This window comes from Emys orbicularis, chromosome 5 (genome assembly GCF_028017835.1).
Source record: "Emys orbicularis isolate rEmyOrb1 chromosome 5, rEmyOrb1.hap1, whole genome shotgun sequence".
NCBI classification, from domain to species: Eukaryota; Metazoa; Chordata; order Testudines; family Emydidae; genus Emys; species Emys orbicularis.
Window position 1 is genome coordinate 47920868 of NC_088687.1, and position 12739 is coordinate 47933606.

Genomic DNA, 12739 nt, shown 5'->3' on the forward strand with positions numbered 1-12739 from the left:
AGCGGGTTAGGTGCCTAATTCCCATTCCCTAACTCTTTCAACAGGAGTTTGGCACCTAAGTTATTTGATTTTGTAAATTCCTCTAGATGCCTATCTGCATTTTAAGGCACCTAAATACTTTGTTAGATTGCATGTTTATGGGTTCTGAAAGGGAAAGCTGATGGCAGAAGAACACAGGGCAGAAAAAGACGAACATGGATGGATAATGTGGATAAAAGGACTATTCATCCACAAAAAGATTAGCAGAGGATCGAACAGAATGGACAACTATGGAACTTGGAAACCTCCAGTAATGGAAATGACACATAAGAAGAAATACCATTGCAAATTTGGTCCTAAGAGCCTAAGTCTATTTTGAAAATTTCATCCTGGATCATTGCTGCCAAAAACACTCACTTTAAGTGCACTCCATCCTCATTACAATGTTCTCATTTATAAATCATTTTTTTGATGTTAAGCACAGCATGTCTCTGCTCATAGCATTCACATCTATGAGTCAAAAGGCTGTTGGGTCAAATCTAGTCACATTCAGTATTAGGACCTGCACTCATAAGACCTAATTATCGATTGTAGGACTGGAAAGAGGCATGTTAGAGATGCCATTCTATATGGTTGATATTCAACCAAATTTCTTTAACTTGTCTCTGGTGAAAGTCTAGATTCCTGAGTATTTTTGCAAAACGTTGAAGAACAAGCATCATGACCTAACTTTCCATCTTTCTATTCTATTGTCCAACACTCTGTGTAAATGTGGCTGCTACAGTTTGCCTTTACTATCAGTAGAGTTTCTAACTAGTTGCTTTGTGAAACATTTTGTGTATATTAGGTGCTAAACAAGATCTAATTATCTTTTACTTAACATTAGTAACCTGTGAATGGGCAATATGCCCCTTGCTTGGAGGAACTCAATTTAATTCTCCACTGCAGGCCTTGAGTGTCTGTGTAGGCCAGTGATGCATTCAGATGACCACAACCTTTTCACAACGAAGCACTATAACCTTGCAAATGAATCTGCTGCACTCACAGGGAGCCCTATTGACTTCAGTGGGACTCAGCACAGCATAGAGAGGCACCTGAGTGGATCCATTTGCAGGACTTTAAGATTTTTTTATGAAAGTGTTTTATGCAGTTGGCAGTTTGCTCAGTATAGTGAAGCCAGTTAAACACCGGTTACAGGAAAAGGCATGTAAAAGGCTGAATTTACACGGATTCCATGCACATATTTCCATATAGAGAATTAAGCTATCTTTCAGCAGAACCTTCTGAAAAGTAGCTGTTCAAGAAATAGACCCATTAAAAGGATGCAGTTTTGCAAGAACATTGATGAATGCACAAGTTTAGCAGTTGTCTAATGTATGTGAATTTTCCTAAGATTTTCTTTTGACCTTTTATATTTTAAAATACATTTTTACACAACTATTTATGACCCAAGTGAATACAATTGTATCTAATGTTAGAAAAGGAACTATAGTCCTGAAACTATGGCTTATTCACCAAAAGACATATTTTCGAATATAGTGGTGCCCACATTGCCTAATGGTAATGGGCCTCAGAAATGCTGACTGCTACTAGAAATTCAATTCCCTTGGTATTACATAAGCACATATATTTTGGCAGTGCCCAATATCAAGAATTTCTGGTATGAGGTGGGTCAAAGGACCAATTTGATATTGGATGGTAAATTGGAGGCCTCCCCTTTAAATTTCATTCTTGCACTGCTACAGACTAGGGACCAAATGGCTAGGCAGCAGTTCTTCAGAAAAGGACCTGGGGGTTACAGTGGATGAGAAGCTGGATATGAGTCAACAGTGTGACCTTGTTGCCAAGAAGGCTAACGGCCTTTTGGGCTGTATAAGTAGGGGCATTGCCAGCAGATCAAGGGACGTGATCATTCCCCTCTATTCAACATTGGTGAGGCCTCATCTGGAGTACTGTGTCCAGTTTTGGGCCCCACACTACATGAAAGAGGAGGGAAAATTGGAGAGAATCCAGCGGAGGGCAACAAAAATGTTTAGGGGGCTGGAGCACATGATTTATGAGGAGACGCTGAGGGAACTGGGATTGTTTAGTCTGCAGAAGAGAAGAATGAGGCGGGATTAGATAGCTGCTTTCAACTACCTGAAAGGCGGTTCCAAAGAGGATGGATCTAGACTGTTCTCAGTGGTACCAGATGACAGAACAAGGAGTAATGGTCTCAAGTTGCAGTGGGGGAGGTTTAGGTTGGATATTAGGAAAAACTTTTTCACTAGGAGGGTGGTGAAGCACTGGAATGGGTTACCTAGGGAGGTGGTGGAATCTCCTTCCTTAGAGGTTTTTAAGGTCAGGCTTGACAAAGCCCTGGCTGGGATGATTTAGTTGGAGATTGGTCCTGCTTTCAGCAGGGGGTTGGACTAGATGACCTCCTGAGGTCCCTTCCAACCCTGATATTCTATGATTCTATGAAATAGTCACACACACAGAACTGACTGGAAAACCATACTCAAAGAGCAGTTATCAATAGTTCACAATCGAACTGGAAGGGCATTTCAAGTGGGGCTCTGTGGGGATCTGTCCTGGATCTGGTTCTAGACAGTATCTTCATAAATGATTTGGATAATAGCATAAAGAGTAGACTTATAAAATGTGTGGTCAGTAGCAAACTGGGAGGGGTTGCAAGTGCTTTGGAGGGCAGGATTACATTGCAGTATTAAATACCATTATCATAACACTGACAGTTGACTTGCCCAAACCAAACTGATTAGCCACTGACCTGTAGCAGTCTGGGGTGGCCAGGTTCCAGATGACAATAGCACCCTGCCTCTGCACTGATATGGCCTCCCTCATTTGTGTGTCCTAACACTGGAGGGCTGGGGCAATTTCCTCACACAGCTCCAGGTGGATGGTCTTCCTCACACACAAGTTCTGGACTCACTGCTGGCATCACAGGTTTGCATGACAGTGTAGCACCGTCACTCTGTGCTTGTGGTCCCATTCTCGACCCACTGGTGAGCATAGAGGGATTTTACAGCTATTAGCACCTGCATCAGCTATCTACACTCCACCACGACTTCATGCAGCCTGCATGATCTCCTTCTCAGGGTGACAAGCCACTGCTAAAATGTCCTCCATCATGTCCCATGCCCTGCTTCTACCGCCTGGTTCTGAAATGAGTTACCTTTTGCACCTGTTGGCATTAATGCAATTGCCCAGAGTTGGATCTAGGCCTTGCAATCAGTTGGAACGGAGGCTGCAGACAGAAACCTAGAGCATGCTGTGTTGGAAGTGGATTGTTTTACTCAGTTGGCAGGCTAACAGCACTTCTGCACAGGGGCCTGGGAAGGACAGACAAAATACAGCGAAAATTCCTAAAGCAGTGCATCTTAGTTCTTACAGGGGTAGAACAGTGTGTACCATAGCATGGTTTCCCCTTGGCCCACGTGGTTAGCTGATATTCGTGGCCTGGCTGGGTTGTTGTGATAGGAGGACAAATTGATTTTATGAGTCAGATATTTCTTTGGTGCAATGTTTAGTTACAAATAATGTGTATAAAGTCCTGTTCCTTTGTCACTGTTCCAAGCCTTCCTCTATAGCAAGTCCTGTGCCCCAAGGAGCTCTGTCTTTGCTCTCTCACAGGGCACATTCGTGACTGGCTCTCTGGTTTTCTGATTGCTTTCTAGTTGCTTTCTGCCCCAGTGACTGAGTTTACAGTCGGTCCTCAGGGAAACAACCAACCCCTTTTATTCTCCATCAATTAGTTCTTGCTTAGGCCTTTCCATGTGCCTTGGGCAGTAGCTTCTATTGTTTGTTACTCCATCAAGGACCTTAATTGCTTCTTCCATTTAGCCTGCAGAAAAGGTGGTTAGCACGTCCAAAAACTTATGAACTCTGTGATAGCTTATATATCAAAGACATGCTTTAGTGTGTTGCAGCAGCATGCTACATATGGAAGCTTGTCATGCAGTATTGAGTCCTTGTGCAGTGAATATATCTAGCAGCATCTCTGTGCATCCTCATTGTTCTGGCTTGCTGGTCACAGGGTAGGATTAAGAGGCCTTTGAACAGGAGAAAGTCTGGCTAAAAGTTGTGGGCGTATCTTAAGTGTCATATTTTTGGTTAAAAATTTCAATAACTTTGAATCTTTAATTGCCAAATTCTGAAAACCTAGAGGAAAAGATTGTATTCTAGAACATTCTAAAATAAGGTTGGAAATTTTGAAATCTATTGTGGGTTTTTTTTTTTTTTTTTTAAATAAAAAACCCTTTGCACCAGAAACCCTTGGTTATGGCCTTTAATCTATATCTTTATTGACATACAGCATCTCCATCTACCAGTGTCACTTACAGATGTGACTGAGAAATCCTGTCCTAAAAAATGATACTTACCTAATTATTCTTTAATCCTGTGTCCAATCACTCGATATAGAGGCAATACATATATACAAAGGCAATACAATAAGTTTCTTGCTTTGCTTAGCAAATTTAGGACAGGAACATTAAAATGTGGCATTTCATTTGTCCCCATTATAGTTCTCCATAGTGAATCATGCATGCTGTTTTATTTTTCTATAAATGTCCCTTTAGTAACATATAAAAGGTCCCCATTGACCCCACTTCCATAAATGGTCTCATGAGAGCAATACATTCATTCCTTCTGGGGGAAATTAGTTTAACAGTATCATCTATAATTCGGGATGTCTGAAGAGTTGGCTGTGAAATTCTCCTAGATTACTAGCAGTTGAAGGTTGTGTCATATGTTATACAGAGCTAATTTTCCTTAGATTTGCAGTAGGATTTCTGATTTAACCTTTACACTTAGTCATACGGCATTAATTATTTTCTGGATTTCAGGTGAGACACTGTTATAAAAACCCTAAAGGTTTAAAAGGAAAGGCTCATTTTACCTTGAACTTACCTGGACCTCTAATTACAACTGAGGAACAGGTACACCAGTGCTTATTCATTCTCAAAAATTCCACTGACAAGTTTAGCAGTGGAAAAATGTATATCTGTTCCCTGTCACCCATCCACACACATTTTGTATAATCATTGACCCAGACCCTCCAAAATGGCCAAACTGCTCAGCAGAAATACAGGGGCATGGGCAAAGGTGGTTTTACCCAAACTTTGACTCCTTGATCACCAAGCTGATTGGTACCAACCCTAGCTTTTGGTGCAAGATAGAACAGCCTTACTGACATTTAACTTCGATTGGAATACCTATTCCCCGATGAGGCGCTCCTCTAGTAAGTGGAGTACATATGTAAGTATTATGATGAAGAAAGGAGTGAGTTGGTTGACTGGCTGCCTAGGAGGCCGCAGTGGTTAAAACTTGAGCTTGTATTTTAGAAAGTGTCTCCCTCAGAAGCAAGACAAATTGCAAAGAAAAGGAAATGCCCTGGTATGGATAGTTACTATTTTCCTCATGTAAAACAGGCTTCATAGGTGCCTTCAGGTCAGAGAATGGACATCACTTTCTTTGCAACAGTTGGCAGGAAGAATGTAGACCTTGAAAACCTGACTGTTTTTTTGTGAGGATTCATTTAAGTGAACTAAAGATGGTGGCTGGTTTTTCTAATAGGTCATTTTATTAATGGAATAATCCTAATACTTTCATTATGCTGCTTAAATTTGTAGTTCATTTGCAGTTCTTATATCATTGCATGTACAAACTTATTTCTTAAACAAATATCACTCTGCAGTCACTAATAAAATCCACACCTCCAAACTGTGATGCCATCTCTTTAGCTGCTCATCAGCCCTGTGTGAAGCTACTTCCAACTTTTGCATAATGTCAAGGTACAAGACATTCAGGTAGCTATATTTCCTTAAAATAATGATTTAAAATGTTTCACACTGAGCTGGCCCAATGATTAGAAAGATGCACAATGGGGAAGATACTCTGACATTTGGAATGACAAATCTATCTGAAATTGTTCGCAATGAAAATCTAAATATTGGGAAATTCATCTGGTTCTCTGTGGTTTTATTTATCTTTTTTACAAATTCATCAGTCAGAGGTGAATGAAGAGTCTGCCAAGAATTATAAATCTGGGATTTGTGGTTTGCAACAAAAGTAAAATTTACAGCTTCTCAAGTTGACTTTTACATAAAACCAGATCTAAGTCTTCACCACTTTTGAAAGGGTTTTGAATCTGAAACTCAGAAGGTACTAATACTTCTGGATCAAAATCAAATAATTTATTCTTTGCAGCCCTCCCCCCACCTTCTGAAATGAAACTGACTGACTTCCCAAACTGACTGATTTTATTCTGTCCTAGGTAGAATAGATATAATAAAATGGGGAACACACTGAATTTGAGACTTTTTCCTCTGGGAATGATGCCCATTTATATGGGGAAAAAAACCCCCAAAACCAACAACCCAGGCATGTGGTTATTCTGGAGGCACTGTAGGAGACTGCAATGTTAATGTTGGACTAACTATATATTTGGGAGACAGTAAGTAATGGAAATAAAGCATTTTTTAAGGATATGAGGCTGAGGTGTAAATCCACAGTGCTCCAGAGCGCTGTGCACTAACTATGTGGATCTGCTGCTGCTGCGCAGTGAAAGTTCACTATTGCCCATTGAAGTACCGCAATTTGAAACAATAGTACATTAACGTATGCTAGGAAAGTTTTATTGCGCAGCAGCAGGGTCTACATGAACAGTTAGTGCATGACATTCTGGAACACTGTAGATTTACACCCCAGCTTGCTGTGCCCTAACTACTAATTTAGACAAGCCCTAAGGAACCAGTTTATGGTCCTGATACTGTAAACATTGCCCATAGGAAACTCTACATATCTGAGTAGTCCCATTGAGTTCACATTCATAAACTTATTACATGCATAAGTGTTTTCAGGATAAGGGCCAATGTTCCATTCTTAAATAATACTAAAATTTCAACATAGTGGTCTCATTTGAGTCATTAGTAGGAGAAGATTTGGGTACATCATGGGGGCAAGATACTATAAGTGATAAGAGTCCTAGCTTGTCTCAGGTTTTAAAATACCTTATGATTAGACAGCCTTAGGCATTTGAATATCATTTATTCAGATATAATCAGTTCCTGTACATTGTGTTTTTATAATATTTTGGATTTTTTAATTAGAAGATGTATTTGACATATGTAATCCAATACTCTCAGTAAATCCCCACATTAAACGTTTTAATACCAGTCATGCGGGAAATATTTAAATATGACAAGTTCTCTTTATCATAAAATTGTATTATAATAAAAGCAAACTGCCTGGCCAAGAAATTCAGAAAATAAGCCAATGTATAATAATGCAAACAAACACTGCAGAAATTGCATGCAGAAAAATATAAGAAAAACCAAAAAAGCTTTCATTAGGAAATCACACTTCTTCACTCTCATGTTTGAGTTGGGAGATTAAAGATCTTTCTTTTCCAGAAATTGTCTGATTTTTATTTTGTCACAGGTAAAAATCAAACGATTCCCATTAATTCCAATATACATTTTAACTATCTGAAGAGGAAGGTTTTTTTGTTTCTTTCTAGTTAAAGATTTCAGTATTTTGCAGCGTTTGAAGTTATCGAGTGAGGGAGATGCAAATGTAGAGAGTGGAAAAGGAAAGAACTACACTGTGAAACCATATGCAAATCTAAATGCATTTTCTTTGATCTTATATGAAAAATATTGTAGACTTCTGAAGGCTAAAAATGTCACAGATAAAATCAGCAACCTTCCTAATAGTACGAACTGCTTTCATCAGTTTCTTGATTTACTAGTATTCCGACTTAAGGTCTTCCAGTTCTGAGACTTGATTTCATAATTTACATATTTAGTCCAACAGGCGTTAGATCTTGCCATTTCTCCAGTTGCTTTTTAGTCTTTAGATCTATCACTTAATGGGCAGAGAAGTGATATATAACATCTAAAGATGTGCTTAAAGGAGGAGTGGGAGAACTTCATTTTTATTAGCGTTTGACAGCAAGCAAGCTGATACTTCAGTAAATCACCCCAGTGAGTAAACAGCTAATATAGACCTCTCATTGCTTGGAGGAACTTGGAATATTCTCCATAGTGTTCAGATTTCAAAGGGTGAATTTAGAGATCTATATTCTGCAGGGTGACAGTTCTCAAACTTTGGTCTGTGGATCACTGGTGTTCCATAGAGAGCTGGCAAGTCATGAACTGGCTCCTCCTTTTCTACATCTGCCAAATTGCATTAAAAGAAGCTAAAAATTGGGGCTGGCCAGAAAACCATTCCATTTCATAACAAAATTCAAGGTTGTGAAATTTTGTTTCTTTCTGATGTGAAACAGAAATAAGACCTTTCAAACACTTTCATGAAAAAATGAGAGTGAGAGGGAGAGAATAGCTCAGAGTAACTAATAGCATAGGGACCTCGCCAGGGTATGTAGGAAACTGGTAGCCCACTGGTCCATGTGATCAGGAAGGGAAGAGGTTGTAACCCACAAAATATTTAATTAGAGATGGTCACAAAAATACTAATGAAACATTTCTTCATTGGACTATTAATCAAAATATAAACATTCTATAGAAGTTTCCTTTACTCCGTGCTGGGTAATATGATGTTTGGATTCCATGTTTCTAAAACTAAACTGGCTCTTTATTAAGGGGACTATTTAAAGAGATGCTGACACTGCAGCTCACATTCAAGTACTGTACACATAGACAGCTTCCTGATGCCTCCAGACTTTTCCCTTCTGCAACCTGTGCTCCTCCCTCTAGGTTCCATGCAGATTGCTACAGCAAAGAAGGTTCAATATAGACTAAGTTCTGTTGGAACCCAGGCAGGTGCCCGATGGAACCCTGCCTGCCAGACAGGTTTCTGACAGCAACCTGCCTTGCTTCCTGCAAGCTCACTTGCCCGGCTCCTCGGCAGCCCACTTGCCAGACTGCCCAGGAGTTGGGGACCCCCAGGGCTTTCAGGAACTGCAGTTTCAGGGCAACCCATCAGGCAGATTGCTTCAGAGTTGGGATCCCAACACTTCGAGGGTCCCCAGCAGCCTGTCAGATGGACTGCTTACAGGGCTTATAGGTGTTGTGGCTCTGGGACAGTCCACCAGGCAGACTGCCCCAGAGCCAGGGCTCCATTACTTTTCATGGAGGGTTTTGAAATTTTGCGGTTTTGTTCTGAATAAGAACAAAACCATTATGAAAACACTTGAGAGCCCCTGTTGTCAGACTTCACAAAATAAATAAATAAATAACTTAAAATTAAATAATCAAAAGTTTGGCTAACAAATCTCAAACCTTACTGGCCTGTCCTCCGGTAAAAATGCTTTTTAGCAGAAAGCTGGGTAGAGATTAAGTCTTGCACTGTATAAGATATTTGGCTAAGAGGCTAAGCGAATACTTGAAAATTTTAAATATGTGACTCAGTATTTCCAGATGATATGCAACCTAAGGAGATTTGCTAATGCATATTTGGTACCATTGTAGTTTATTTTGACAATAGGAGAGATACCAAAGACTATTTTTCTTTCTCTCTCTCACACACACACACACACACACACACACACACACACACACACACACACACACACACACACACACACACACACACACACACACACACACACACACACACACACACACCAGGGCCAGCTCCAGGCACCAGCCCTCCAAGCATGTGCTTGGGGTGGCACCTGGAGGGGGGCGGCGCTCACCTGGGGAGAGCGGGGCCGCGGCGGGCTCGCCGCCGTCCCCCGGCGCTCCGGCCGGCTGGGGAGAGCAGGGCCCCGGCCGGGCTCGGTGCCCTCCCCTGCTGCGCTCCCCGCCAGGGGGCGGCAGGAGGCTTTTTTGCCTGGGGCGGCAAAAAACCCAGAGCCGGCCCTGACACACACACACGCACACACCAATTTCTAGAAAAGGTGTGATCCTGGCAATTATTGTCCCATAAATTGTAAATGTTATGCTTGGCAAAACAATTAAACAAATATTAGAAAATAAGAAGCATCATAGGCTGATAAAGAATGAGAAGCAGATTCTCTGCTGGATCCAGTTTTCACTGGTGCAGCAGAGAAGGGAGGGTTTCAGGAAGCCACCTATACCACTCTGAGTGTCTGCTTTCCTCCAACCTGGCTTTGGCAAAGGTTATCGTGGCTTGGGGGATGTTCTAATTTGCGCCAGATGACTCTAGCTCCCAAGGGACCATATGCCAGTTGGCGAAAACTGGAGAAAAATTAAAATTGGATGTATGGGCTAAGTATATTCATGAATGTTTCTATTAAAACGATCAGTATGTAATAGCTACGAATGTTGATATTTAAACTGTTGTCTTCAGATATCAGAATTAACAGCCTATTGAGATGAACGAGGTAGCTCACACCTCTAAGCAATTGTTCAGGCTGTTTGCAGACTCAGGAAATAACAGTGCATTAGTTACATTTGGTTCACTTTTTAAAGTTTTAATTCCTGTATGAGATAGCAAATACTTTTTAATAATTGAATAAAACAACCAATCAGATTCATTTTCATGCAGCCAACAAGGTCACTATAGCTGTGTATAACTGCCAGGTAATGCTGACACCTTAATGAAAATACTCCTTTAAAATTAAAATAGGTCAGACATTTTATTAAAAAATATATGTGCTAATTAATATTATTACTGTTTATTTGTATTCCAGTAACAACCATGATGTGCTGGGTATTAGCCACAAGTACAGAAGTACATTGTTCCAGCTCTGAAATGCTTACAGTTTATGAAGTTAGGCAATGCACAAAGACAGGAAAGAGAGAGACAACTGAAAAATGGTCAAGATTTTCAAAAGTGATTTATGATTTTTTGGTTTCTAATCTGAGACACCCTAAAATAGCCTGATTTTCAGAAAGTGCTAGCCACCCACGTGTCAAAATGACCGTATGCTTAATGATGTGGCTTAATGCTGCTCATCTCACTCATATGACTAGTTGCATATCTGAATGTGACTATATGGGGATGTAAGATGAACTGGATTTACCCCATTGTCATAGAATTTCTACACTTGTGATCCTTTTGAGTGTCTTTCATGAAAAGGCAAAAACTGCTGCATTATTTTTATTTACATTATTAGGGCAGTGAACTTGTCAGGACAAATATGATTAACTTCCCCCACCTCCCTGCCCCCCCATAAAAGATGTAATGGCAAATCTTTATAAAACCACTTATTTCAGCACTTTGAAAAATAGTGCAATAGAAATATGCTACAGTGTGTACTTAATATCACTCATTGATTTCAGACCCTGTAAAACTTATGCAAAAAAAGATAAGCTATGCTCTGCAGTTTCTTTAACTCTGAATTTCCTTGCATTAAGAGTTTAAATCACACCCTTTTTGTCACTTTCATGTGGAGTGGGTTCTTTTCTGTTAATAAATGTAGACAGAGCTGTGATTTAAACTGAATCTTGTCAAGGTAACTGTTAAATTGCGAGAAGAGACTTGGCTATAGACCAATATTAATGGAAGAAATATTTTATAATAAAAAGCAGTATGTTAGTAATAGCGGATTTGCTGGTTCTTGTAGTCTCCACAAGCACAAATTCTTGTCAGTTTTCACTGCTAATGCATTTTTGTCAAGTCTTACGCAATTAAAAAAAATAAAAAGACCTATCACCTCTCTGCTTAATATTGTGGAAGATAGAAATTCTAATTTTCTAAAGAAAGTAGTGAAAATAGAGATCTTAGCCTGGAGGAATAAGATAGACGATGTCTGACTACCAAAATATTATTTTTTTGAAAGAAGGAGCCATCAGAAAGTATAGCAGTTTGAATATAAAAATGGATAAACCTTCAAACTCCAAGTATAAAGGGGTGTCAAATTGCCAGTAGTTTTCTTTTTTCTTTCTTTCCCAGTTTTGTTAAAGGGATCCATCAAATGTAAAGAGATGACACGAAGTAATTGATATAGGATCATATTCACTATGTAAATGACTGCAATGCAAAAATGAAAGCCCATTTCTCTTATGTGTTTGCATATACAGCAGTTACTCATCACCTAATACTTATGGATGGATTCTGTGATTCTGACAGCGTATTAGATATTGAGGTAAAAGCACAAGGGAAACATATGAAAGAGATAGCATGGATCTGTTTGAGATTCCGAGGCAGCCGAGGTGTAACAGATTTTTTGCAAATGCAAAAGCATCCAAAAGAATGGAGGAGTCACTAAGAAAAAAAAAATCTCATGCATTTTTTAGTGTAGTGATTTAAATTAATACCTTGAAGACCTAATCCTGGGAGGTGGCAGGTACCATCTGCTATTAAAATCAATAGGAGTTGAGGGTGCCACTTTTCACTAGAGGTGCCCAGAACCGGAAGTATGAGGCCCTAAGATTGCAAAAGGCAATCTGTTATTAATTCATCTTGATTAGAGCTGGTTCAAAAGTTTTCTGGCAAAACTGTTTTTCAACGGAAAAGTGGATTTATGACTAATGAATATTTTCATGAAGCGTTTCTGCTTTCCACAGAAGTTTTTTGAATTTTTGTCAAAAACAAACAAACAAAAAAAAAACCCAGAATACTTGAAAATAGAAGGGTTCAGCTTTTGATTGAAAACCTTTGATTTGGAAATGCTTGCCATTGTGGCTTATAGGGGTTGTGGTCGTACTAAGGAACCTGGCATGCAGAAGAGAACAGGGGCATAAGGAACGTGAACAACTCCTATGAGCACAATAGTGGCATTTCCAAATTGAATTTTCAAGTTTGGACCAATGGTTTTAGGTTTTCACTTTTTTTTGCCAAAATTTGATTTTTTTTTTCTGGGGAGGAAAAGCCTAATTTTCCCACT